This window comes from Delphinus delphis, chromosome 1 (assembly GCF_949987515.2).
Source record: "Delphinus delphis chromosome 1, mDelDel1.2, whole genome shotgun sequence".
Taxonomy (NCBI): Eukaryota; Metazoa; Chordata; class Mammalia; order Artiodactyla; family Delphinidae; genus Delphinus; species Delphinus delphis.
The window spans coordinates 76,790,652-76,817,737 of record NC_082683.1 but is presented as its reverse complement, the minus strand read 5'-3'; the positions used below and the strand labels follow the sequence as shown (position 1 = coordinate 76,817,737).

At 37.4% G+C, this 27,086-nt stretch overlaps 1 long non-coding RNA gene across 1 annotated transcript; it reads left to right on the top strand.

The window, feature by feature from the left end:
• The first annotated feature begins 9,985 nt into the window (after positions 1 to 9,985).
• Positions 9,986 to 23,279, top strand: LOC132421132 (uncharacterized). Its single transcript, XR_009518504.1, has 3 exons — positions 9,986 to 10,086; positions 21,749 to 21,910; positions 23,255 to 23,279. It is a non-coding gene; the product is annotated as an uncharacterized lncRNA (long non-coding RNA).
• Positions 23,280 to 27,086: the final 3,807 nt, after the last annotated feature.

Here is a 27,086-nt window from a genome sequence, read left to right as displayed (position 1 = left end):
TCCATTAACACTTGCTTATGATGACAAATTCAAGTTTAAGAATAAATGATTTCTCTTTGCCTTTTTTTCATCTAAGGAGAGAAAGTGAATTTTCTTGAATATCTGAGGACTGTATATGGAAACCAATCATTGGGCCTAGTCTAGTAGGTGATAATGACATAAACCAACTAAAGGAAATGAAATGAATGATGAGACTCTTGAGTATATTGGAGAGACTGACTGAATATATTAATGAATGAAGTCTAATGAGGGTGACAGGGTTGGATTCCTACATCAAAGAAGCCAACAAGATCCCCAACTCATGGCAAACAATTATTTTGTTTCTGATTAGTAATGATAATTATGCCAACCCTAAAATGGAAGTAACATGTGAACACAGTACTGCTGAAGAACTGAAGCCTTGGAATGGCTACTTCTTAAAAGCATGAAATCCCTTTCTTTGAAAACTTCATGAGACATAGTTGAACAACAATTTTTTTAGTTGGTTTAGGTACTCTTTAGACCAAAATGTGTTAGTTGATTTATTTTAAGAATATATGAACACACTACACTTATTAAATGATAACATTATAGAGAAGCTAGAGTCCCCTTTAATCCCAGAGGTAACCACTATTCTGAGTTTGATGTGTATTCTTCTAATCCTTTTTTGCTTCCTAATCCCACTGATTTGTGCTGTGACTTCTTGACTAAAAGCTAAGTGTGATTATGGCAATAGCATTGATTTTTTCAGGTATGGCTTGTAGAATTAGTCTCACTACTTTAAAGTTAGATTTTGTATAATTCATTTTTGTAATTCTGTTCAGTATTTCCCCAGGCCTTCCAATACTTAAACAGAAACACACAACAGGGAAATAACTCCTGAGGCAGCACTCAGATGGCAGGAATTCTACAATCACTTATTAAATTGGCCTCCTAAATCCTGAGCGGATCTAGTAAGATGGAATTTCAAAGGATGTTACAATGTATTAAATACCACTTTACTTAAAAGAAAACCAAAGTTCAGAAAATTAGAACTAACAGGGCTCCAGTGGGAAACCTTCTTTTTCTTCTACCTCTCCTCCTCTCCCCCTTCTCTTAGTATCTTACAGAGAAAGGGAAGACGAACCAAACATCAAACTAAAGAAATGTTCCAAACCTTTTCTCTTGCTTACTGGAAGTCAGCCACTCTACTCTTCTATGGTGCTGCTTGGTTAGAGAGTTATTATTAGGATTTATAAGCAGTCCCATGATAGACTTAGATGTTTTAGATGTTTATAACTGTCATAAAAATTTAGTATGGCATACAATGTCTCAACCTGGCAGTAAATTTTGCAATAATACTTCTCTGTATTGTAAGAAAGTTGTTTGTCCGTCTTCAAGGGGTTGGAAAAATGGTGGAACAGAATAAGAATTTCATCACACCAGGAAAATTTTGACCCTGGGAGGAAGAAGCTGTCTTGTTTTGCACAAAGTGCTATGAGGAACGGTGATATATGGCATAGTACATTAGACCACAGAACAGCCTCTGCACTTACCAGCTAACTCACTTTGGACAAATTATTTAACCTCCCTGTCCTGTTCTGTATTTGCACAATGAAGATAATAATAGTAACCACCTTACAAGGTTTTGGGGAACATTGAATGAGTTAATATATGGTAAATGTTTAGAATAGTGCCTGGCATATAAAAGAACTATGTGTTTGTTATTTAATATTATGTTAGAGAGCTGGCTAAATTCTCTCAATTCTTGTCCAGACAGCTTCACTGATAATTAAGGTGTGTTTTCAGGTATATAGAGATTAACACAAAACATAATTGTGGTAGTCATTATGCAGCATATGTAGTCAGAGAGTGACAGTGAGTAGGATATCTCACGTTTATATTTTTGTTAGACACAGTCTGGGGACAAGAAGCAGAACTCTATGAAATGCCATCGTACTCACAGAAAGGGAGATGCAGACAAAGTTGAATCCAAAATGGGCAGAGGGTGCATGTTGGACTACAAGGTAGCATATCTAGCAAAGATCATGGTTTTGATCTTGGTTAACTTGAGTCTCAAACAGGTGTTAGTCTTAGATCTTACTTCCCAAAGGGTCTTATCATTTAGGATTAGGTGTAGTTGACTCTAAAGACAATCTGAAGTTTCTTCTAAACAACTTTTCCCAAAGATAATCAGTTTAGTGGGTAGACAGGGTACTTTCTCAGTAAACCTTTGGCAGGCTGATGTTTGTAAGCTGCCCTTTGAGCTCTGTGACTGCTGAATGACAATCTCTTTTCTAAAGATCACTGTGAATCTTTAGCATGACATATAGGAAGAAATGGGGTCAAAGCATAATGCTTCTATTTTCCACATTTAAAAAGTGTCTGCTTCTTTTTTTCCCCTCTAAGCCAGTGGGGTGTGTGTGTGTGTGTGTGTGTGTGTGTGTGTGTGAGTGTGTGAGTGTGTGTGAATTGTTTGTAGATGGCACATTTATCTTTACTATGTCTTAGGCCTTTACTGGGGACATGATACATTATCTTTGATCCTCACAATAATCTTGAGAAGTAAATATTCTTATTCCCATTTAAAAGAAGGAAAGCTGAGGTTCAGATAAGATACGCTTGCAGAGCTAGTAAGAAATGGAAGCTAGGTTTGAGCATAGGTCTGACTCCAAGGCATGAGCTCTTGCTTTCATAATGAACTCACTTGTGAGGCGTGCCTACATTTAGGAGTTCCTAAGTTGCTAAATCATGGAAATAACCATATAGAAGAGATAGGTAGAATTTGTTTTTGGCTCTCCTTTCATCCATTTCCTTATCATCATCCTTCCCAATCATTCACTCTCATATCCACTTTTCTCATTTTGTCCTAAACACAACAAATCCAAGTTTAATACTCTTTTGAAACCTAATTGCCTAAGTCTCAGTTATCAAGACCATGCTTGGTAATTAGAGCTAACCTGATAGACCACTTTATACTAAATCTATTCATTTAAACTTGCAGTGCTGCATTTCTGGCCCTTCCATCCAGCAAACTCTGCTGTTTCCAAACACCATCAGGACTCTAAGGTGGAGCATGCCAGCATGAATTGAAACTGACATAAAGCAGAGACAGAAAGTAGTTCTCATGTATTTTCCTACAAACAATTTCCACAATAGGCAGTGTGCTACTATTTCCTCTTCATTTGTCCTGAGCCAATGACAAGTTCTTATCTAAAACTTTGTTTTTTGAATTTTATTTATTTTTTTATACAGCAGGTTCTTATTAGTTACCCATTTTATACATATTAGTGTATATATGTCAATCCCAACATCCCAATTCATCACACCACCACCACCCCCAGCCACCTTGCCCCCTTGGTGTCTATACATTTGTTCTCTACATCTGTGTCTCTATTTTTGCCCTGCAAACCGGTTCTGAGGCCAAAGATTGATAACTTCCATGTTCAGCTCACGTTGAGCACTTTTTCCCTCCTCCATTTCCTTAATATACTGTGTGTTATTTGTGCACCAACCTCAATCCTAATAGATAATAGATATCTACTATCTTTTTGTCTATCTGGGGTTTGGTGATTTTATTAACCTTTGAGTCCTCTTCTTCAGCATTAGTGCCTTGTATAAGTTTCAGTGAAGAAGAGGTTAGAGCCAGGTTAGGGGCATTGCAAGTTCAAATTCTTGCTCTGAGTTCAAATTCTTGCTCTGTTATTCATTAACAGTGTGATAATAGGCAGATTGTTAAGCGTCAATGAGTCTCAGTTTCCTTATCTGTAAAATGGAAAGAATAATAGAACTTAATTCATAGAGTTGTTGTGAAGATTCAACAAGACAATTCATATAAAACACTTCATACGTTTTGTCAATTATATCTCAATAAAACTGAGGAAGAAAATACTTCATTCAGGATCTGGCACATTGTAATTCATCATTGTTACATCTGGCAAAATTTTTAAATTGTGAAAGCCAGCAGCAGCAGGCCTGTAGGCCTATGATTTGTAAAGATTGAAGTACAACACAGGAAATGTATACAGTGAAATTAACACTAGCTCTAGCTTGTTCCATTTATAATCTAGGTTTATTCCTTGAAGGAAACATAAAAATCATGTAGATTCTTGATCCAAGTTGATTGGTTATTATTATTTAGTTATATTCTCAAATAACTATTGAATATTTACTATTTACTAATACTAGTTATCAGAGAAAATATGCTGAAAGGTAGAGGTTAGTAAACATTAACAAAAAAAAGCCATTTAAAGGTAAAGTGCTTCATTTTATATAAATCTATCTTTTATTAAAAAAATTTGATGCTGGACTTCCCTGGTGGCGCAGTGGTTGAGAGTCCGCCTGCCGATGCAGGGGACACGGGTTCGTGCCCCGGTCCGGGAGGATCCCACATGTCGCAGTGCGGCTGGGCCCGTGAGCCATGGTCGCTGAGTCTGCGCGTCCAGAGCCTGTGCTCCGCAACGGGAGAGGCCACAACAGTGAGAGGCCCGCGTACCGCAAAAAAAAAAAAAAAAATTTGATGCTATATAAATTGCATTCAGTGAATATAACCTTTTCTTGATCTGTTTACAAGATATAAGTTTTCTTGTTAGAAGGCAGAATTAATTTTCAGTCTATAATCAGCTTGGTGATTCCAAAGTGATATTTACTACTTGGGACCATTCTCTTTCATCAATGTGACATAAACTATAGTATATTGTTATATAGATTATAAAATATGATAACACCCATTGTAACTTACAATGTATGCTCTGAGAACTGAGATTTTTGTATATTCTGTTCACTCCTAAATGTTCAGCACCTGGAACAGTTCCTGATACTTATTGCTAATGATGTGTTTTGCTGCTATATAGTAGAGTTTGTGCTAGATACTATTAATATTGATAAGAAATGGCTCCTCTTAAAAAGATACTCACCATAAACTAAGAGAGAATATTATTAAATCAATTAAAATGAAGTAAAAGATATGTGCTTGGGGTAGAATAATGGCCATTGGGCCTGCAGAATTTAGAGATGGAAAATTTAGGTTTTCAAGTTAGTAGGAGTTTTCCAGATGAACATAAATTGAAGTTGGAAGACATTCTAAGCCTAAAATGATGGATTTCTGGAAAACCATGTTACCTTTAGTATTTTCAAATAGTTTGGAATGACCAGATATCATAGTGTGAAAGAAGGGTGTCAAAGAATAGGGCAGGAGAAGAGGACAGCACCCAGGTCATAGGAAGTCTATGTGACTTTGAGAAGCAAACTCTTTTATTTTGTGGGCAAAGGGGTACCATTCATGTAGAGTTATAAAAATGGAGAGGTGTAATGTTTGCCTCCAATAAAGGTCAATCCAGCAATGGTATGAGAATTTGTTGGATGGTAACAAGACTGGAGGAAATCAACAGGCAACTTGCCATCATTTAGGAAGAGATAAAAAAATATTAAATAAGGCAAAGTCAGTGTGGCCACTTGGGGAAATGTTAAGAGGTAGAGTAAAAGGAACCTATGGACAAGAATGAGGCAAGCAAAGAAGGAGAGGCCAAGCTTTCCTACTTGGGTAGAAAGTGGATGGTAGGACTATTAATCAAAATGTAAATTCAGTTTTGAAAAAGTAGGGATTTCATGTGGATATGTCCAATAGGTAGTTATTACATACATGGGTTTGTAGCACAGAAGTGAAGTTTGGGCTGGTGGTATATCTGGCATCTTCAGTGTTTAGAAAATCATCCAGAAAGATTATTGAAAGTTAAAAAAGAAAAGGTATACTTCTAAAGAGAGTTGTCTGAGCAATTGTCAGACAATTGTAAAGCAGAGGTCTCCAGTGGATGAGCCCCATCTACATACACAGAGCTCTCCAAGCAGCTTTTTATATTATGCCCTCATTCTGAAAAGATGAAAGGAAACTTAACATTAAGATCACCAATAATAATAACAATGTTCCATTGTATAAGATGCTCCATTGAAATACAAGAAGAAAATACTGCAGCTTCTAAGTATGTTTATTGTCCATATTGAGAATAAGAATGAAATTAATTTATACGAAAATTTAACAGATTAAAATGACCCTCACTCAGTCCATGTTTCAGAGGACCATGTGTCATCTAAGGTCATCTAAAGGTCCCTAGAAGAAAGGTAATAATTCTATAAGGTAAAATGCTTAATAGAGTCAACTTCAACTCGTTTATTTTACCCGCATTGTGGTATATTCTAGTTTATGTAGGGCCAGTGATATGAATTCACATAATATGTTATCAAATTTCAACTAAACTAACTCTCCTAAATGAACAAGTGACTCACAAATTTTCCAGCAAGGAAATAAGGCTGATTAAAGATAGACTTGTAATGCAAGCACAGATGAATATAGGAAACATATAGAGCTGACATGTCTACTCATAGAATAAACTCTGAGCTAAAAACAATGAGGGTTTACTTGGATCCTCCAATATTCTTCCAAAATGACTAAAAAAAAATCAAGAGGGCTACTTGAAATATAGATTTATCATCCACTATCCTAAAAATAAGCCTCAAATGGAAAATGTGTGTTGAGATATTAGTTAATGACATTTAAAAATAATGTTTGTTTCATTGTTATAAATTTATATTTTGTGCATATATTTTAAGGTATTCAGGGACTATGACATAATATAACTGATAAATAAAGTACATATATAGAAGGTTGGTTTCTGGTATTTAAAATTTTAAAGGTAGGAATGAACAATCAACAAGATTTGGAGAGCAGTGAATGAAGGAGTAAATATGTCCTTTGAGTAGGGTTAAGGAGAGTCAAAAGGGATTGTCATTGCTTACATTCCTTCATCATACCAGGCAAGAAAGGGGTTCCCTTTATTTCTCTGTGTAATACATCCCTGAAAAGAAAGCCACAATCTTCTCATCACACTATTGATCTCATTACTGAAATTAAACCTCTGAGCCACAACAGGGCATAGAAGCAAGAGAAGAAATTTTAGCAATGTGGTGATTTTATTAAATGTTTGTAAGCCTTAGTGCCAGAAATTACAAGTGCAATCATTGGTCCTATTTTCACAGACCATTAAGCAAACAACCTACTTCTGTTTGGACTATTTTATTTGATTCAGGTAACATAAAAGTCTTTCATAATAAGAAATCCATGAAGAAAAGTTGACTATCAATATGCTTCCATTTAATCATGTAAACTTTCATATAAATAATATAGCTATATATTGTAAGCTGTGGCATTTACACTGGGCCATCCTTAAGATTCGTGGATCTTCCCACAGCCCTCAGTTGGTTCTGGGTGATCAGAGAGTGCAATCTTCACTAGAAAACTTAGTTAAAGGCTTATAGGGATAAATCCAAAATGGAAACTGTAGTGTGAACTCCATTTACTTTCAATGCTTGAATTGCTTCGGTGAATTGCAATTCCCAGAAAGTAAAGGGCTAAAGGAAAATAGTAGCAGTACATTCAGTAAAACCAAAGATTAGACTATGAATGAAGATTAGACTTTCAATGATTGTTACTTATGCACACATATTAATGTCCAGGAATTAGATGACTACTGATAAATGAAATGACTAAAAAATTTAAAGAGAAAAATGCAGAATAAGGTAAATTTGGGTTTCTTTTAAGGAAATAAGTATTCTTCATAACTCTTTTGGGGTAAAAAAAATAATAAAACTCTACAAATCTGGAGATAAAAATAAATAACACCTGCTTGGTAGGTGGTATATTATGAGAATTTGTATTTGGCATTTAAGTTTCTTAGTGGGTGAGCAAAGGACAGGTAGACCTCAATGTGGAGAAGAATATGGCAGTGATGGGGCTTGTTTGTTGTGGTAGGAAAGGTCAAGAAGCTAGATGATACTTATGAAAAGTACAGTTGTTAGAATGTTAAGAAGCCACCTTTACTGACCCATTCTAATCATCTACCATCAGTGACACACGCAAGTAGTCAGGGGAAAAAAATTATAATCATCACAGGGATTCAGAATTTTACCTAACCATAGTATTTCTTAACTTGCTTCCAAGTTGGCTCAAGAAGTAGAAGTAAACAATCTCTCTAAGTTCTCAAGTTCTCCTCTGACCAGGTCCACCAGTGAGTAATAAGGATAAGGAGAAATGATCCTTCAGGAAGAAGCTTAGCCACTGGACCAAATACAGGATCTATAATTATAAGCTCTTACTCTTTCCAAAGGGGAAAAAAAAAAGTTTGCTGGATTAAAAACACTTCCAAGAAATGAATGAGGTGATATGGAAGCAAAATAGTACGAGTAAGAAAACCATGATCTTCTGATTAGGGGAGGGGTTGGGAGGTAAGAGAGAAGGGGTGTCTAAGTCTCATCCAAAGACTGCCCTTAGAGAGGCTCCAGGAACACATCTTTGGCCACTTGTGTTTATTTCAGCAGAAACTCATGTGCATCTTTGGGCAGTTTTGTGAGTCTACTGTAAAATTTGCATTATGTGCAAATCAATTGTGATCAAATAGTGATCAATTTCATCTTTAAGCTATTTTGAACAATTTCATAGTGATAACTGACTGAGATTTTCTTTGGATTTAAAAATGAGCTATTTTCCTCCTTATCTTTGTTATTGTATTCTACTTCTGCCTACAGAGCCTACACTGAATGAAACATATTAAAAACAAAGCCACCTGCACTTGGTCTTCTTTACTTCATGCTGAGTCGCTTACTAGTTCTCCTTTTGTTGGCTTTTGATCCCAGGTGTAACCCCAGCCTCTGATCCCCCTTGGCTATTCTCTTAAAACTAAGCTTTTCATCTTCTTGACATTTATGCCTCCTTTTCTTCTGTCTTCTGTTCTCACCAGCATAAAGGATCTTCTGGAAGGTTTTAATTTGCTTGGATTTCCTTCCTTTAATACTTCTCTTGATTCTGCAGAGGATACTTCCATGTCCTGAGCCCATTTCATTTGGTCTCTCTTTTAGACAATATAGTTCTAGTTAAAAAGGTTTCCTTACACTAAGATGTCATCAGCCAATTCTTCTTGCACCTCAAATACCAATATCAAACTTTCCTCTAAGACATCACTGAAGCTTCATCTTCGAGCATACTCCAGAATTTATGTCTAAATAACTGCAAGGATTGGCAGACAGTTCTTTTAACTACACATTTCAGAACCTGCCTCCAGTTTGTTGAAAATGGAACATCTCATGCAAGTAGTTTTACAGATGCAGCTGTGGAGAACTCAGTATCAGGAAGCAGATGGGTAGCGGAAGGGGAAAAAGGGTATGAAATGTTTGCCTTTCATAGATGACAAAGAAAAATAATGGAAAGAAAGACTGCCACCATTCTGAGAGTCATTGTATGGAAGTACAAAAATATCCAACTGGGAAACATTCAGTTTCAAGCTCCTCCCAACTCTGGATATTTTGTTTCTAAATTTGCCACCTCTGCTTGTGATCTTGAAATGGTAGCTAACCATTTCCAAGGTTAGTAGTCGTAAATCATCTCAGAAAGCAAACTTCGTATATATTCTAGATACCAACAGTGATGAGAGGGAGAAAAAGGAAGCAACAGAATTGTTGGTATAGAATAATAATAACAGCTAATAATAATAGGAGACAGAGAGTGCCTCTTGACTGTCGAAGGACTGCTCTTGACGACACATAGAGCAGTTCCTGGACTTGATGGTAGAGAATACATATCACTGGGAATCAAAGCAGAACCTAATTATGAATGAAGTCCAGTGGATTTCCCCCTCATGACCTGGTCCCATTATTATTGTTAATGAATGTCTCTTGCTATTCATTAGGACTTTGGGGAGCCAGCTCTTATTAAAGAGTTTTGTGAGCTCCAAAAATTATAAGATATTTGGCATCTCTGCACTTACATCTTCTTGTAACAATGTATTTTATTGTTTGCAGAAAGAAGGAGTAAATCTACCTGAAGCAAAAATGATGAAAGCTTTTAGTAATGTTTATGGTTATATGTGAATACACATTTGGCAAATTCCATTGCTGAAAGATTTGTGTGTGTGTGGTAGTAATGGTCTTCCCCTGTTTCTCCTTCTAATACTCACTTTTCTCTTCTTTCTCCTATTAGCAGCGTTCCTCTCTTTCCAACCTCTTCACTCCTCTGAAGAATAGAAGATAAACTGAGGTTGACCACTCTGGTCCTTGGGAGGAGAAACTTCTCTTTGGATACAGGTGATTAAACAACAAAAGGACTTGCTACCCACTCATTTTCCATTATCTCTGCATATCAATGGCTTTGTTTCAAAGGCAATCTTATAAGAAGCCCCAAAGAGGCAATTTGCCAATGGCAAGCAACTATATCAAACCTGGCCAACCTCAAAGGGATTTTGGATTAGACTATTGAGAAAACATCAGAAACGGAAGCTTCCATTTACTCTCAGCCTCTTACTGCTTCTAGTCGGGGTGAGGTAGTCCACACAATAAAAACCCAGGGCAGCAAGGCTGTTGAAACAAAATCAATAGACCCCCAAAGCTTCAAGTCCAAGTATGTGCTCTGGAATCAAGCAAAGCACCTGCTGCTTAGAGCTTTCTGGTCATAACAGGTTTAAATGAAGAAGTTATTATTAACCTGTGAGTTTTCTGATGGTTGTGGATTGAAAGGAAGGTCCTTGGTGCTGTAATTCTAATAGCAGTGGTGATGATAGTGGAGGTGTTGCCTGTGTGTGTGTGTGTGTGTGTGTGTGTGTGTGTGTGTGTGTGTGTGTGAATATTTATTGCAAACTTATTCTTCACCTAGGAAGTTCTTGGCAGGAATTTAAAATGTAAGGGTTGTAAACTAACATGTGTGCTTTGAACAGTGCCAGGTTTACAGTCACGAGCGGGCAGTACATGGCACTATTAGGATAACAAGAAGAATTCTCTGATTGGAACTCTAATAAATGTAGTAGCATGCTGTAATAAAGAGCACTAGAAAATGGATGAGGTATAACAAAATTATTCATAAAGAGAAATGGAAAAGGATGTCATGCTGAGTGGTTACATGCAGTTATATAGACACTAACAAGGTGATCACGAGAAGCTGAGTGCTAGGACGTTCACATATGTTTTCTAACTAGCTCAAAGAGAGACTGTTTTTATCTTGAAGAACAGGAGACCCTGGAGTTAGAGGTGTGTTAAATCTTGCTACTGATTTTTAATAATTCAGAGCCAAATAACAATAACGGTTCATGTAGGTCAGTTTAATGAACAAAGCAACCTCACTTCAGGTTGTTTGATGGAAGGTTCTCTGCCAAGTTGCCAACTGGTATACTTTACGACTATCTCCAGGGTTCTTTTTGATATGATTATCCTCCTCACATACTGTGCTTTCTATACACCAAAATATAATGTGATGCCACAAGCTAGGATGAAAACACTAAAAGAATTTTCAAATGAGCCCATGAGCTCTTGCTCTGAAGCTACAGTAATACTAGAAAAACAGAGGCAGCTGCCCTGCTCACATACCTCTCAAATAAAGTTTTCTGGGAACTACAATAATTCAAAGAGTTGGCAAAGAAGTCTTCTGACAATCCTTGGAACTAAGGAGAGTTTACTCACAATATTTTCATTATCTGATGCTAACCAGCATAATACGGCAACAGATGTAAGTGCTGTTAAACAGACTGATTGTAACCAATTCTATTAATACATTGATAAGTAATCATTTTATTGACATGTAGGATATGCAGTATCCTCTCTTTCCGCAAATTTCCTTTCATGATAAATTTAAATAGTACAATTATACCAGTGTGTCTTAAAGTTAACCCATGAAAAGAAGTTTAACTTATATATTTGAGGCATTCAGACTTTTTTTCAGACCAAAATCATATCAAGAAGGGGCTAGGAGTATTGGTGGCAATGTCTCAAGCCAATAAAAATCATTTTTTTAACATCTTTATTGGAGTATAATTGCTTTACAATGTTGTTTTAGTTTCTGATTTATAACAAAGTGAATCAGCTATGCATATACATATACCCTCATATCTCCTTCCTCTTGCGTCTCCCTCCCACCCTCCCTATCCCACCCCTCTAGGTGGTCATAAAGCATCGAGCTGATCTCCCTGTGCTTTGCAGCTGCTTCCCATTAGCTATCTATTTTACATTTGGTAATAAGTCCATGTGACTCTCTCACTTCATCCCTACTTACCCTTCCTCCTCCCCATGTCTTCAAGTCCATTCTCTACATCTGCGTCTCTATTCCTGTCCTCCCTCTAGGTTCTTCAGAACCTCTTTTTTAGATTCCATATATATGTGTTAGCATACAATATTTGTTTTTTCTCTTTCTGACTTAATTCACTCCGTATGACAGACTCTGGGTCCATCCACCTCACTACAAATAACTCAGTTTTGTTTCTTTTTATGGCTGAGTAATATTCCATTGTATATATGTACCACATCTTTATCCATTCATCTGTCAATGGACACTTAGGTTGCTTCCATGTCCTGGCTGTTGTAAATAGAGATGCAATAAATATTGTGGTACATGACTCTTTTTGAATTATGGTTTTCTCAGGGTATATGCCCAGTAGTGGGATTGCTGGGTCATATGATAGTTCTATTTTTAGTTTTTTAAGACACCTCCATACTGTTCTCCATAGTGGCTGTATCAATTTACATTCCCACCAACAGGGCAAGAGGGTTCCCTTTTCTCTGCACCCTCTCCAGAATTTACTGTTTGTAGATTTTTGGATGATGACCATTCTCACTGGTGTGAAGTGATACATCATTGTAGTTTTGATTTACATTTCTCTAATGATTAGTGATGTTGAGCATTCTTTCATGTGTTTGTTGACAATCTGTATATCTTCTTTGGAGAAATGTCTATTTAGGTCTTCTGCCCATTTTTCGATTGGGTTGTTTGTTTTTTTGATATTGAGGTATATGAGCTGCTTGTATATTTTGGAGATTAATCCTTTGTCATTTACTTCATTTGCTAATATTTTCTCCCATTCCGAGGGTTGTCTTTTCATCTTGTTTATGGTTTCCTTTACTGTGCAAAAGCTTTAAAGTTTCATTAGGTCCCATTTGTTTATTTTTGTTTTTATTTCCATTTCTCTAGGAGGTAGGTCAAAAAGTATCTTGCTGTGATTTATGTCATAGAGTGTTCTGCCTATGTTTTCCTCTAAGAGTCTGATAGTGTCTGGCCTTACATTTAGGTCTTTAATCCATTTTGAGTTTATTTTTGTGTATGGTGTTAGGGAGTGTTCTAATTTCATTCTTTTACATGTAGCTGTCCAGTTTTCCCAGCACCACTTATTGAAGAGGCTGTCTTTTCTCCACTGTATATTCTTGCCTCCTTTATCAAAAATAAGGCGACCATAGGTGCGTGGGTTTATCTCTGGGCTTTCTATCCTGTTCCATTCATCTATATTTCTGTTTTTGTGCCAGTACCATATTGCCTTGATTACTATAGCTCTGTAGTAGAGTCTGAAGTCAAGGAGTATGATTCCTCCAGCTCTATTTTTCTTTCTCATGATTGCTTTGGCTATTTGGAGTTTTCTGTGTTTCCATACAAATTGTGAAATTTTTTGTTCTAGTTCTGTGAAAAATGCCATTGGTAGTTTGATAGGGACTGCATTGAATCTGTAGATTGCTTTGGGTAGTATAGTCATTTTCATAATGTTGAATCTTCCAATCCAAGAACATGGTATATCTCTCCATCTGTTTGTGTCATGTTTAATTTCTTTCATCAGTGTCTTATAGTTTTCTGCATACAGGTGTTTTTTCTCCTTGGGTAGGTTTATTCCTAGGTATTTTATTCTTTTTGTTGCAGTGGTAAATGGGAGTGTTTCCTTAATTTCTCTTGCAGATTTTTCATCATTAGTGTATAGGAATGCCAGAGATTTCTGTGCATTAATTTTGTATCCTGCTACTTTACCAAATTCATTGATTAGCTCTAGTAGTTTTCTGGTAGCATCTTTAGGATTCTCTATGTATAGTATCATGTCATCTGCAAACAGTGACAGCTTTACTTCTTCTCTTCTGATTTTGATTCCTTTTATTTCTTAATAAAAATCTTTGAAAGCACTTTCCTACTGAAACTGGCCCTTGGGGATGTTTCTTTGAGCTTCCATTTTAATTGAAACTCTGAGCCAATTTTATATGAGGGGAGGCCAGAATACCCACTAACATGGAATGACTAGCGGAATTCTGCAGCTTTGGCTACACAATCTTCTTGACTAACCTGAGCCTCACAGAATGGAGACTTATTTCAGTTCCTCTCCATTTTAGAAGCCTTGCATGATATTTGGTGTGCTATTTAACAGTACTCACGTAAAGAGTGGGCAATGCGTGTGTTTCAGTGCATTGCCTTTTGGAATATTTCTTCTACTGCTTTCTCTGCTCTCCTCTGGCACTTCAAAATGTACACTTACACATTTTGGAAACACTTAGGAAGTAAAGGTACAGGCATGATGAGCGGGCCCCCTTAACAACTAGCTTCACCTAGATGTCACACCTCGCCACACAATATTCAGTTACACTCAGCCTCTCTTGCCAGAGGTTCCTAAAGGCTTTGAGGTATGTTCCATCTCTCTCAAGTGCCACTTGTCCTGAATTTATTTAGTGGGGTTACAGGCCTGGAACAGAGGCTGGGTTCTTACTCCTGGGTTATAAATACTATCATTGTGCATGCACTTGTTCTCCAAGGCAAGCCACCTGCCCAGGGAGGGTTGGGTTTCTCAGAGAGTTTTCACACTGAAGGTTTGCTGTTGTTAAAGCATTAGTGAATGGAAGGATTGAGGGCAGGGGGCTGGGTGTGGGGTTCAAATTGAAAAACCGGGTACCTATTTCTTAACTTGGAAAAACACACCATCATCTGCTCTCCATGAAGAGCCCTGCACAGTGGGTGGAACAGGGGACAACCTTCATGCTGAGAGTGAGAAAGGGCTACATTTCTTTCCCAATCACATTAATTAAAACAATATAGTACGGTTGTAAAACTTATAGTTGGCAAGCAAATTCACCTACTTCACCTAATTTGAGCTTCATAACACTGCAAGCTGTGTATTGTCAACCCCATTTTATAGGTGAGGAAAGCAAGTCTTTTAAACTATCAGATTTGCCACCCAGGTGCTAATTGGGAGAGTTGGTATGGGAATTAAGGCCTTCTTTTTCTAAGTCCATTGATTTTTACTTCCCAAAATATCTATAGGTCCTTTGTCAGATATTAGCAACTTTACTTAGTTCTTTTCATAGCTACTATGGGAAACAGGAAGCAGAGATCTCATGGATGAAGACATAGACAGGTAAACTTGGAGCAGGCTGTGTAGATCTTTGCTGTGACATCATGCTTGGGTCGATTTCCAGGCCCAGGGAAGCCAGGGCACCAGGGACTCCGGGAAGGAGCAGATAGTAAAAGTTCCTAATAGAAGAGGAAAAAGGAGCTTGGATAAACTCTCAAGACCAACTTCTCCTTCTCAAGTTTGCCTTGGGGAACAATACAATGAGAGCTGATTGGTGCAGGCCTTAATGCTTTGTAGCGAAAGTGAATAACACTTATTGAGGGGAGACTCATACAAGCGAAGCTTTCATTTCCAAGGATGAATTAGAATTCTGCTTAAGTTTCCTGATTCCCTATCTCCCTGGGTCATATAGGCCAATAGCTAGTACGGTAGAACCCTGGTACAAGTTGTCCTAGAGAGATTGTGTTAAAGAAATGAGCACTACAGAAAAAAGGAAAAATGATAAATACCAGAAAATGTTTCAAAGACACTGTATCATTGTTACTGGGAGGAGATGTCACAGGTAACTTCAGACTAACTGTTTATATGGTAGAAAATCAATTTTGAAAAATGTAAGCAGTGGCTACTGAGGGGCCCTAGCTAGGATTTGAAATAAACCTCCTTTAATTAGAACATAATTATTTTCTTTGGTTTCTAAAATATTGGCTATCCTAACCCATAAAAATATTTATTTAATGCAACTGACCCTAACCTGTTTATCAGATATAACTGTAGCCCCAGGCAGGACATCCTGGCACTGGCTCACAGGCATGTGGGCGATGCCTGCCTCAGGTGGAGGGCATGTCTTGCTGAGACACACTGGAGAGGGGGGTCACAGTGAGAAGCCTGTGGAAGGCATGTACCATCTCATTCTCCATGCTGAATGCTCACCAACCTTGCCAGCCACATTTTATCTATGAAACACTTTTATGGTTCTACAAAACAGGACACACTCATCAGATGACTTTATTTTAAATACTGAAGCCAAATTTAACATTTTCTTTGCATCAGTGACATTTTTACAATGAATCTGGATATAGTTTCGTACCCACTTCCAGTCTGGAAAAAGATCTATCTCACTAAGTATTTGGTCTCCCCACCTTCCTCTGTGAACCACTGTTAAGGCATCAACTCCCTCACCCAAGGGGGTGTCTCCAAACTCTACAGCTCAGTATGTATTTTCAGGCCTGAGAATTGAGGTTGCTAAGTCGGTTGTTCTTTACACCCCCTGGCCTGTGAGGAATTGTCACATTCTAAAGAATTGTATGCCCTTTAAACTTACTTTTACATAGTGAGAAATAAAGAGTAGGCACTCAATAAAGCTTTTGATTGTAAATGACTAGCTAGGTTTTGCTACCTAGATGAAGCTTTGACCACACAAAATGTAGAGATTTTTTTCAATGCTTTTTGATAGTGGTAATTAAGAACTAGTTAGTGTAGCCAACAAGTAAGTAATTTAATGTGATTTGAAGCTTAAAAGAAGTTTGGGATTTTTAAAACCTTCTTTATTATGAAGTATAAGGCATACACGAAAACCCCACAAATCAAAAATGTACAGCTCAGCGATCGTTCATAAAGCAACACCTCTGTGACCACTGCCTAGGCCTGAAAACGTAATGCATGTTAGAGTGTTCCTTATAACATTCATTAATTAATTTAGCAAATTTTTTGGGGTGTCCCTACTATGCTAAGCACTGCCCTAGACATCCTTGTAGTCAGTGGGAAAGACAAACCATATGCAAATAAATATATAACATGCTAGGCAGGTATGTGATATAAAGAGAAAGAGTGGGATAAGGGAGACACAGGGTGAAGCTGCAGGGCCGTTATTTTACATGTAGAGTTACCAGGAGAGCCTTTGGAGGACAGGGATCATGTTTAGTTTTAGTTTGCGTCCCTGGGTATCTCACCAAAAGTATCAATTAATAAATGTTTCTCAGGTACGTTGGACAATGATGGAATCAAGTATTCATGAGAGAACAAAGCAACCACAAAAACAAACAAACAGAAGACAGCAAAAAACAATAAAACAATTGCAAATTGATTGGCTTTGGAACAACAAGACTAGGCAAATGGCATTTTGCTTGGGGTAGAAGAAAAAAATAACCATCAAATTGCAGACAATGTGTAGCATTAGGGCAGGAAATGTGATTCGTTTTCAGGCACTTCCTTCTGAACTATTGCACTAAGCTAAGATTTTACAATTTCAAGAGAGCTCTAAATGCAGGCACCAGACTATAAAATTTGGACCAAACAGTGTTCATCTAAGCATGGCTGTCCTTCACCTTCTTAAATGTTTCCAAAAATCGGTGACTGTGTATTTTAAAACTCCAGTGGAAGATAAAGAAAACAGTAGGCACAAAGTAGTACAAAAGATTAAAAGCTCAAGTATTTAGTTAAATACTCTTCAATTTTAATATTGGCATTGCTAAACAACCCATCAAAGATCACTTTAGGTCTCTGAAGATAAGAGGAACTAACTAGAGAGGGAGAGACTCTTCCTTTAATTCTGAGGGCCCAGGTCAATCAGGAATGTTATTTGGCCAAAGCTGCAGAACCCACATTAGAACTGGCTCAGAGTTTCAATTAAAATGGAATCTAAATGGAAAATTTCAAGGGCCAATTTCAATAGAAAAAGAGATATTTCCAGGGCTGTTTTTTTTGGCTTAGGATATATAAGGCTGTAGCCTTTAAGGACACTGTAAAAGAAAGAGAAAGAGAAAGAGGGGGGGGGGGGGGAGGGAGGAGAAGGGAGAAGGGAGGAGAGAAGGAAGGAGGGAAGGAAAGAAGGGAGGAAGGGAGAGGAGGAAGGCAGGAGGGATCTTCGATATTGACAATTTGAAGAATGTTAGAAATTTGCAAAAAACCTGAATTGAAATGTCTGGAATTCTTACATGGCTCCTTTATTATGTCAGTTAGAAAATTATCTTCATGTTAAGCTACCTCTGTATTTTGTTTCTTTTTTATGTCCAGTGCAAAATGATACAGTATTCTAAGCAGTGTGCCCCACATGTAGTAGTCCTTCAATAAATGCACCTGATGACATTGATTTTTACTAAATCTATTTCCCACTTCCTTTTTAATGACTCCTAATAATCCTCATAATTAAGTTAAATCAATAGTAACACAAGTGTGGAATGTGGCATTAAAAAAACTTCATTTAACCAATCATTCCCTCCATCAATAAATATTAATTGCACTCCAGTCAGTGTGCTGGGGTTTTAGCTATAAATAAGGCATATATGGTCCTTGGTCTAAGGATTATAAAGTCTAGTCAGAATGATATTTAACAACAATCATTATTATTGCCTTGGTCATCATCGTCTTCTTCTTTATCTTCATCATCATCATTGCTAACACTTTTGAGAATTTCTTCAGTGGCAGGTAGTCTTTTAACATTTTACATATATTACCTCATTTAACCTTCACAGAGACATTTTGAGTAGACAATATTAGCCTCATTTTTCTGATGAAGAAACTCAGGCTCTAAAATATTAAGAAATATGAAGAGTGAATTTCAATACACTGCTAAAGTTGTTATGAACCATAATGTGATGGTTAAAATGGTACTAAAAGCAGCTATCAACATTGAGAGAGAAAAAAGACCAAGTTTCCTTTTCCTCCGTATATCCTCCCTCTGCTTAAAGAAAAACATATCTGACAGTCTTTAAGTACTTTTATTTTAACGTTTATCTTTTACTTTCCTAAATTTTCAAGGAGAGAAACATTGGTGATAATGGTTAAGGTGTTTTATATACTCGATGCTTTGGAAGTTATGTGTTAAGATAGGGAAGGTAATACAGATTCTGTGATGTGATCAAGAGCCCTCCAAAATGAGGGAAAGGGCACACCAATTGGGATGTAAGCCAAGGCGCTCTCCTTGGGAATTTAGAGCCCTGTGTTTCATTTTCTGACCTCACTAAGTAGACTTCCACACCAGCCAAGCCTGCCATTGGACAATAACTGTGTCCAGCAACCCCTGGGACCCAAAGAATTTATCCTTTCTCCCGCTAGAGAGATTCTTGGTTGCTTGCATCCTGTCTTGTGCTGTGAGGTCTAGCGAAGGCAAAAGGTTGCTAATTGCCATGTTAAATTCTCCTGGCCTCAGCTATTCTCTCTCTTGTGTCTCTCAATCTCCCAATGCAATTGGGGACATTCATAGGAATTTATCTGCACTCCAGGAGCTGAAAAAGTATTTACTGCTAGTTTGTCTGTATCAGCAGAGGAGAAAGGTGGTTTTAGTCAGGGTGGCTATGCTCTGCATTTTATGATGCTATTTCATAATAGGAGTTTGCAATCTCCTGCCTACTATAAGATAAAAGGGAAAAGAATTTACAACGAGTCGTGTTTGGGGAAACAGTTTCTTGAATTTAAGGTTATCTATCAAGATAACAGTTATTACTAATGCCCTTATCTGATGTTGTCTAAATAAAGTCCATTAACTGACTTTACAGTCCCAGGTCCAGTTGCAATAACTTTATTATAGTTGTCAATACCCTGTTGAAAATAATAATTCTAGCATTGATTTCTACTTCTGATTTGCTTAAAGACCCTTTGGCATCTCCACCGAATTTTAAAAATCTGTGACATTGAGTAAAAGATTTTAAAAGTGACTGTGTGAACAAAGTCCCTAGGTGATCTGCCTTATGCAGTATTTTAGACAATTTAATTCTGTTCCACAAAATATAGAAACTGTGACTCAGGGTGATTGTTTTTTTCTCCCTCCACTTTTCAGTTTAAAAATATTTTAGACAGCATGAAATGCATTTGCATCATTTTCACAAACATCATATAAACATGGACATGCCTACTGTCTCATGGTTAACCCGGCCACCATCCCTGATCTGACCCGTACCTTTTTAAGTTGACCTAAGAACACAAAAAATTCTTGCTGAAGCTGACTCAGTGTGAAGTACTAACATTTCTTTTAGTGAGGCATGTATTTGATGGGAAATAGGCTTTTTTTCAAAAATTGGAAAGAAGAACAGTGTTATATACATCACCAACCAAACCACTCTTTCCTCTCTGGGCAAAAGTGAGAGAGGTGGTATGCAGGTATCAGGTATATTTGAATATCATATTACTGACACGTGGTGGAAGATGTGATTGATGCAGGTACCACAGTACGAACCATAGTGAAGGTCTCTTCCAAAGGAACATGAATCTGAAGGACGGTTTTGCTCTTGGCAAATCCTTTTTGCCTCATTTCTGCTTTGTATGCTTCATTTTCTTTCCAAACCAGATGGTGGGGACTAATGTCCACAGTCCCTGAGCAAGAGGATTGAAAGATTTGGACTTTATTCCTGGCCCAGCCATCCTTGTTCTCCTCCCCAGATTTTTTTTTTTTTTTTTCCTCTTTCAGTTAGGACTTAAACCCAGAGTCTTTTTAGAGGTCACCTAACATGGTGGAAAGAACACCAGCTTTAGAGTCAGTGAAACCTGAGTTGTGGTCCAACACCAGCTTTAGAGTCAGTGAAACGTGAGTTGTGGTCCTGACTCTGCCACAAATAAGGTGTGAGACCTTAGGCAAATTATTTATTCTTTTGGAGATTCAGAGTCCTTATCTGAAAAATGGAAGTAAGATTGCCCACCTTGTGGAACTGTTTGTGAGAATTTAATTAAACATCATAAATATAGTGACCAGCACAGTCTAAGTTACATTGTAGGGAACCAATTATAATAATAATGGAACACAAACAGATAAGTGAAAACATAGTGTATTGTGATCTGGTATCTTTTTTCTTTTTTCAGTGGATGCAGTGTCACTTCTGGAGAAATATTATTTGTCTAGTAAAAGAGGAATTTGTTTTCAGATACTTTCCCCCTTTACTAAATTACAATGAAGTTTATATTACTTCTCTGCTTCTTTGATGCAAGCAATGAGTGGAATAGTGAGGAAATTAAATTGTTAGGTGAGTCCAATTGGAAAGCTTAAAAAATAATTGCTTTATAGCCTGTTTAGGAAATGTAGTGATTTGATTTTAATTTTCTTGTTTAAAGGATAGTTTGAACACCAATCCGCTGTTTGGGCAGTTTGGTCACATTTTCAGCTTCTGTAATATGTGGGGTTAAGTCAGGGTGACGTCCAAGGTCCCTTCCGTCCCTGAAGGCATTATGATTCTGCGATACACATATTGGGGGGATATGATCCTGAGCTCCCTGAACTCAGGAAAGGACCCTTCTTTTCATATGACTAAGTCATTTCCGGATCGCAGAAATCACCCATGACATGGAGGCTCACATACGCTGCCCCCGTCAGCCTCCAAGAAAAGGGCAACCTTCAATTTACCTCCAATAAATTTATTTTGAGGATTGATGTGAGACAAGGCATTTATCCTAAATTTCTGCTTAAAAAAATTATAATATTATTTTACAATTTAACCACCAGTGTTCAATATTAAAACAGATGGCGATATGATGTGCTGAATTTACTCAGAAGTTTCAGTCTTAGGTTTTTTACTGGCTGTAACGTTTCGCAGTGTCTTAACTTCTCTATCCTCTGATCTTTCATCTATAAAAGAAAGAGTTTCAAGTAGGTGATGCCAGATTTTTCTTCAATAGTAAGTTATCACAGTAAGTATAAAAAGGAATAGAAGAGCAGCTCCCTGGATTAATCAGTTTTATGATTATAGGTGAGACCTTGAAGTTTGCCTGAATTCAAAGAACTGGCTATGTGACCTTGGGCACTTTAATTTCCTCACCTGTGAAATGGGAACACGAATAACATGAACCTCGGAGAACAGTTGTGAAAGTTAGCTGAATAATATATGTAAGGTGTTTGCCACAGCTCAATGGTAAGTGTCAGCCCCTGGTAGCAGTGATGATAGTGGTGGGGACCAGGAATTAGCTCCTTCATTTAATTTTCATGTCCTGCAACTTTATAAGTATTAATATCCATATTTTATAGAAGAAGTAACTGAAGGTCAGGGAGGTTAAGTAATTTTTAAAATGTCATATGGCTAGGAAGTGACAGTCAGATTTTGAAACTAGGTCTGTTTAATTTTAACCAGTAGGAAGGATATTTTCTAGCTCTATAATTCTGTGAAAATTCTATTTTGATTAGAATTACAAAACGGCACTTTTGAGTTAGTTGTTCTATATTTTTGCTCCCAAAGCACTTTATATGTGTGTGTGTGTGTGTGTGTGTGTGTGTGTGTGTGTGTGTGTGTATATATAAAAAACTAGCAAAGCATTCATCATGTCCTGTAACTTTGATTGTTCCTTTACTCGTCTGACCAACAGCAGACAGGGAGATTTGAGGACAAGAATCTTGGTTTATGAGGTCAAGAGATGTGGATCCTGGCACACAGTAAACATATAAGAATTGTCCTTTACAGGGCTTCCCTGGTGCTGGTGGCGCAGTGGTTGAGAGTCCGCCTGCCGATTTAGGGGACACGAGTTCGTGCCCCGGTCGGGGAGGATCCCACATGCCCCAGAGCGGCTGTGCCCGTGAGCCATGGCCGCTGAGCCTGCGCGTCCGCAGCCTGTGCTCCGCAATGGGAGAGACCACAACAGTGAGAGGCCCGCATATCGCAAAAAAGAATTGTCTTTTGAACGAAATATATTTTAAGAAACTAAAGCGTCTAGGGTGAAACAAAGCAGAACAAAACAGAAACAATTTCACTGGGCTAATTTGGCTTCATGGAAAAAATAGAAAAATAGAGACTACGGAAATAGGATTTTATCAAGGCAGAAGGGTAACAGACGTTGAAGGTAAGATTCTATTTAGCCTTGAGGCAGGAAATGGGATTCATTTTCAGGAACTTCTTCCTGAAACAATTGCTCTGAACTAAGATTTGACTGGTTCCTGCAATGAACATCATTAAAATTAATCAAATTTTTTATATCCAGAGTAGTTTTAAACTTAGAGACCTGACTATTAAATTTGGACCAAACAGAGGCAGTTCAGTTTCAAAGACATTCTAGGAGAAATTCACTATGGTTGATGTTTCATATTAAAATTTATACCATCCATCATCCTAATAGATTATCCATATGATTTGTCCATCACATTGTAAGAACAAAATGCTATCTTGCTTCCTTGATACAGTGTCTTAAAAAAAGAAAAAAGAAGAAAGAAGAACAATCACACTGTTCCTTTTCGTGTTTTTTTTTTTTTTTTTTTTTTTCCTTTGAAGTTGTTTGTAGCGCACAAGGTCTGGCATCAGGAGTAATTACAGTAAACCATGCAGAAATCCCAAAGGAAGCAGGCAGGTAAGATAATGTTTGCTGCATTAGAAACTTAAGAGAAAGTCGGTGTTTTAGACAACGAGAAGGTGAACAAACCCTAGGACGGTTAAATGGGGAAATCAGTCTTACCTGTCTAAATGCGACTCCTCTTGCCATATTCTGAGATGTAATCATAATTATGGGAAAAGTTTAAGAGGAAATTTTTAATAATTAAAAATGCTGTACTACACAATAGGCAGACAAAAGTTTTTGAAGATTATGACCAACAGTAGCTGTACACTAGGATCACCTGAGAAGCCGGTTGCCACCCCAGGTCTAAGAAGGCTGAATCTACAATCCCTACAGATGCATTCCAGCCTCTCCCCGAACAGGTCCCTCGGGAGACTGTAAGGGTCAATCGACAACATGAAGACCCCTGACAGATAGGATCCTTCTAGAGAAAGTCTTCTTTTTCCTCAAACAGTATTTTAATTTTTTCAGTTAATTTGGTTTGTGTCAAATGCATCCCATGCATAATGCTTCCATATCCCCTTTCCTTATGAAGGCAGAATGAGGCAAAGTATTTAAAAGCAAAAATAGTGTGAAAATAAGGTTTCTGGATTTAGCAAGTAAAAATTTTGCAAACATTACCTGCAACATACTTATCCTAAACAATTCTTCATTATTTACCAGAAATTCCAATGTGAGTGAATGTCCTATATTTTATCTGGCTACTCTATGCAAAAAGGCATACGTCACAGCCTGGAGACAGCACACAATTTGCAAATGACCTTGCTTGTGAACTGATGCAGAGAAGATTACATTTGTCACCTAAAATAATATAATTAATCTAAATCTTAAAATGTTTCCTTTACTTAGAAAACAAAAATTCAAAAAGTAGCCTTAATAATGTAACAGTCTCTGTTACAGACTGGCTTTACTAGGTTCCTTAATTTACCTTAATTCATGCTTTATTGTTGTGGTGATTGTTTTTAAAGAACAACGTTTTTAGTCAGTGAAAATAGTCTGAAAGAAAGTTATCTGTCCTCCAGACTCAAGCTGTACTTAATTTTCCACCTAGACAAGTGAAGTGTCTCTTTAAAAAAATTACCAATACTAAAATGGACATAGCTACCAAGACCTTCAGGAAGTCTGCATAAAGTTGGTGATGATAAGCATCTCTCCTGCTTTGAGATCTGCCTCTGCGTCCTGAACAGGGCAACAGGTGTGGCCACAATTTGAACAGATGTTTCCACATGTGGGAGTTGGGGTTTGAGTCTCTATCTGCTGCCTCTGCCTTTTCCTTTGGGCCATTCATTGCGGCGATGTGTGTTTTCAAGCTGTCGAGCTCCTTTGCCTCACTTTCTGCCTCTATTTGGTAGAGCTGTGGGCTGTGGTGTGCTATTTTTTTCTTGCATATTTTTATAGGATTGTTAAGAACTTTTTTTTTAATTTTAGTCTTGCTGTTTTGAGACTCCTGAATCAGACTTTCTGGTCACTGTTTTAGGGTATGATTTTAGAGCAGAGAGAGAGAAACAGTAGAGGCATTATTCCTAAGGGGGAAAAAAGCCTCAGCCAAAGGCAGAGATGACCTTGCCCTTGTTCTGCCTTGACACGGGGAAGTTGAACTGCCCCAGGAAGTCATTAACAGACCAGTAGTGACTGTTTTGTCAGGTCTTATTGTTTAATTAGATCACAACTTAGATCCCAATTCTAAAATCCTTTTGGCACATGCCATAATTCTCAGTACTTACTATCAAATACTTCCTAGCAGCTGCTTATGTAAGGCAAAAAGCAAGTAAATTCAGCATTTGAACTAATTTAATTAAAAAAATAACAGACTCTTAGAGTAAGAAGTTTCTAGCGGTCAATCACTCAAGCTTTTTATGGATGTGATTGCTCCCTGTGGCTCCAAAATGCTCAATTTGGCTACAAGGCTTCCTTTGAATCACATTAAGTGTTTTGCACCAAGTCTGGAGAATGACAAGTCTTCATCCACCCAAGCATAGCCTGGTTTGAAGATGCTTCCTCTGTTTTCATGGACTTTGACCTGAATGTCTCCAGACACAAATCTGAATCAAAGTTCTAGACCTGGAGAATGAGATTTGCGGCAGACTTTAAGTATTTGACTCTGATAGCTCTGTCCCATCAGAGCTGGGCTTTCTGAGGGTGCATCACTGAAATTAATGCCACCCAAAAATTAGAAAGAGGAAAGATTGTAAAAATCCCAGAAATTTCAGTTTATAAAACATTTTTCCTGCTTACCCAGTTTAAGTTTCAAGTGCTAGATATTTTCAGTATAAAATGCCTAAATGTTGGGACTTATTACCCTTTTCCAAGGACAACAAGCCAGAGACGGATAAAGCTGATTCTTGAGATATTTCCCCTAGAGATGCAGCCTGCATTCCATTTGCTTTTCACTCTTCTGCCACTGGTGATGCTTCTATAAACATCTTCCCTTTTCTTTTCCTCTTTCTTTCTTTTTTAAAATGTGTTGAAGTCCATCAATTATTTCTGTTGCTGGTAACTTCCTCCATAATCTCCATTTTACCAAGCTCATCATGTTGGATTATGTAAATATTTCCCTTTACACTTCTCTCTGCATTTACTGTGTCTGTAGAGCTGTGACTTTGCTTTTCCAATTTTTATTATTTGTTTTCAATATTCTTCCAAAATGTACTATGTTTTATACAAGTTGTATTAAGAGGATGGTATAGGAAAACTTAGGAGACACATTCCCTCAAATTGCTGAGGTTCAACAAGGGGTCAGGAGGAAAGTTTCTTGGCTGAGAAAGCATCTCATGTGTAGGACTCAAGAGGAGTGTGAGCAAGGGGGATAAACTAATGAAACTGCAAGTGTGATTTCATATGAAAAGAAAATAAATTGTGAAAGTTGAGCAATAGGTGATATGGCTAAAGAGAAAAGCAAGAATCAAATTGTAAAAGACATTGCACATCCCAAAAAGGTTTGGTTTTTATCCTGATGGAAAAGGGAGTAGTAAAGGGTCTTAAGGAGAAAGATCAAATTTCTGTTTTTGAAAGATCATTCTGGAAACACGTGGGGAATGGATTAGAGTAGGGAAAAAAATGGAGTAAGAGAGAGTGGTAGGAGGCTATTTTAGTAAATTAAGCAAAAAAAATAGCATCAAAAACTCAGGTAGTAATAATGCAAAAAGCTAGGCAGGTGGAATCCATGGTGACTAGCTAAATGATGAAAGTGTGAGTGAGTGACAAGGCAGTGAAGGATGACTCTCAGTTTCCAGGCTTGGAAAAATAAGGGAATTATGGAGATCATTCATTCATTTATTGAGAAAGTAAATACAAAGATGAAAGTTCTAGTCTGGACAGGGATCAATTCCATTTTGGACACGTTGAGTTTGTAGGGTCTATTGTACACTCAGGTGCAGATATTCAGTTGGCTGATTGAGTCATAAATAGAGGATATATCAGTCTGTCTGTAGAGGTAGTGAAGTCTTGAGAATAAATGAGATTACCCAGAGGGCACTTTTGGAGTAAAAGTAGAGTCCAGGACAAGAGGTCAGAATAAATCAAAGAGGGCATTATGTCACCAAAATGGGGAAGAAAAAATTTCAAGAAGTGCTCTGTATTATCAAATAGAGAAGTGGGTCCTGAAAGGTTCATTGCATTCAGTAGCAGGACAGTCACTGGTGACTTTGTCAGAAATGGTTTCATAGGAGTGATTGTTGTAGATCCAATTGCAATGAGATTTATTGATTTATTTTGGTAATTTGTGTCTTTCAAACAATTTGAAAATTTAAATTTGTCCATTTAATCTAAGTT